Source organism: Triticum aestivum, chromosome 2D, assembly GCF_018294505.1.
Source record: "Triticum aestivum cultivar Chinese Spring chromosome 2D, IWGSC CS RefSeq v2.1, whole genome shotgun sequence".
Taxonomy (NCBI): Eukaryota; Viridiplantae; Streptophyta; class Magnoliopsida; order Poales; family Poaceae; genus Triticum; species Triticum aestivum.
In genome coordinates, this window is record NC_057799.1 from 444,792,179 (window position 1) to 444,794,569 (window position 2,391).

The following is a 2,391-nucleotide window of genomic DNA, read 5'->3' on the forward strand; positions in this document are numbered from 1 at the left end:
TCCCCATAACAGAGAAAGGTTCTGCACATCAGAATTCAGAAGCCCACTTTGAGAGTGCAGAAGCATGTTTCTCAAACGAAACCAACAGAGATATCACACCTTCGGTGCCTAGGAGTCTGAACAAACTGAGCTCATTCATGGCTATGAGCTTAGTGATCGGCGTGACGGAGCAACCCAAAATCAGCGCGTGAAATGACCATCAAAAGGGGATCCTAAATATCCAATCCAGTGGCCATCCAGATTTGCGCCCCAAAATCCAAAACCATCACGTCAGGACCTACGCTATTCAATCAAATGCGGAGCCCTTCGTTGCCTCAACGCATGCACGGGAGGTGACGGGAGGGGAGACAATGCACATACCTAAATCATCGACGGCCGGCAATGCGCGACGATGAGGGCCTTCGGCAGAAGGCAGCAGCAGGGCGACGCCCACCGGACCGACGAGGAAGAGAGAGGAAAGAGGCAGAGGGTTTAGTAGGAGGGGAAGTGGGGAAGGACGGTATGGAAATGCTGGATGCATGATATGAACCAACCAAGATTAATGATGGGTTTACTGGCCATGTCCATGTTGGTGAGTTGGTCAAAAGATCACGCCCTATCATGTCAGGCCCATCTGCCTGCTGTCCGCATCTCTCCTGGTCTCTTTTTTTTTTGGCCTGCCCCTGCCCACAACCAACGTTAGGGCAACTCCATTTCAAAAGAAAAAAAAAAGTTAAGGCAACTCCATTTCAAAAGTAAAAAAACGTTAGGGCAACTCCAACGTTGTGCATTAAATTAGACAGGTCAAATATCAGGAAAAAAAGACATGGCAAATGTCCGCGGACAGTGGATAAGGGACGGCTATCCAACCCGATGCATCATGTCCGTTCCTATTTTTTTATATATCCAAAGCACACGAAATAATTATAATTAAAGATAAAATCATTCTTTGTCCGTAATCATGTTGTGCAAATATTTCAATGCAACAATAATTCAAATATAAAAATTACAATTCATAGTTTTCAATAAAATAGTTTAAATTTGAATTCAAACTTATTCGGACACTTTCCTCGAAGCGCCCACAGATGCTCAACCAGATCATTCTGAAGATTATCGTGAATTGCTCAATGGCGAATGTCATGATACATTGGATACTTCAAACGTCGCTGGATTTTGCTCTAGAAGTTGAATAGGATCACTCATGCACTCGTATTCCAGACCGTGGCAAACTCCCCTCATCCTCCACAATCATGATTACACAAGTTGTCATCACCTCCCACAATGTCTCTGGATCTCATATTTTTTTTCAGATCCTCGGACAAATGCAGAATGGGCTTGGAGCACTCCAAATGCCCTTTTCGACATCTTTTCTAGCTCTTTATTGTGTTTGGGCAAAGTGAGATCTTTCTCACCCCTTGGATCAAAGATGGTGTTGACCAAGGTCGCCCACGAAGGATGGAGACCATCACAAAGATAATAGCCCATGTTGTAGTCATGATCATTGATGATATAATTGCACGGATGAGCTTCTCCCTCACACAACCTTACAAACAATGGAGATCGCTGCAACACGTATATATCATTGTGAGACCCGGGCATTTCAAAGAAAGTGTGTCAAATCCGCAGGTCTTGTGATACGACTGCTTCAAGAATGATGGTGGACTTCTTGCAGTGGCCCTAATATTGCCCTTGTAGAGCATATTGGCAATTCTTCTATTGCCAGTGCATGCAATTCAGGGATCCGCGCATACCTATCCAATCTCTTGCTTTCAACAGTGCCATGAGCCATGTGTGTCGGCAGTTGGCTCTCTCGAGTATTCTGGTCCAAACACCTTGACAACTACAGTAGCAAGCTTGACCCTGCTTTTGAGACATGTGCTTTCGGACACCCGAAGGTACTCGTCCGACAAATCTACAGCCGTGTCATAGTCAAGCATCCTCAATGCAGTTGTGTACTTCTGGTAATTAGCAAATCAAATGTTTCCGATAGCATCCTTCTTTAAAATGTAGTCATCATAGGGCTAGACACCATTGTAGAGTCGATCGAATATAGTTTGGCTCATTCGGAATCGAAAGTGGAAAAAGGACTCGAATAGCACGGGGACAAATTAGCCATCCATCAACATCATATGCCCCCGTGCCCTATTCCGATTCATCACTCGATGCACCCATGATTGATCATGTGAAATTGAGAATATATTCCTCCGCACTTCGGGCATCGTCAGTAACCACAAGTATCATCGTCCTTTGATCCCCATAGTCGTCCTCATCTGATGAGGCCAAATCCAGGAAACCGGCGTAAAAGTGCTCTGCGGCCGAATCTATCATGTTTGCGGCGGTCTCGGACTACGTGGATAAAGAGCAAGGGTGGAGGGAAAGAGTGAGAAATAAGATTTCAATGTGGAGTTTTAG

The 2,391-nt window shown here is 45.0% G+C and overlaps 1 protein-coding gene across 1 annotated transcript in view; it reads right to left on the reverse strand.

The window, feature by feature from the left end:
• LOC123049545 (uncharacterized) overlaps positions 1-495 on the reverse strand; it is a 5,887-nt gene extending 5,392 nt beyond the window's left edge. Inside the window, exon 1 of the mRNA XM_044472446.1 lies at positions 361-495. The gene's annotated coding sequence lies outside the window, so the exon portion shown is untranslated. The remainder of the gene's footprint in view (positions 1-360) is intronic.
• Positions 496-2,391: the final 1,896 nt, after the last annotated feature.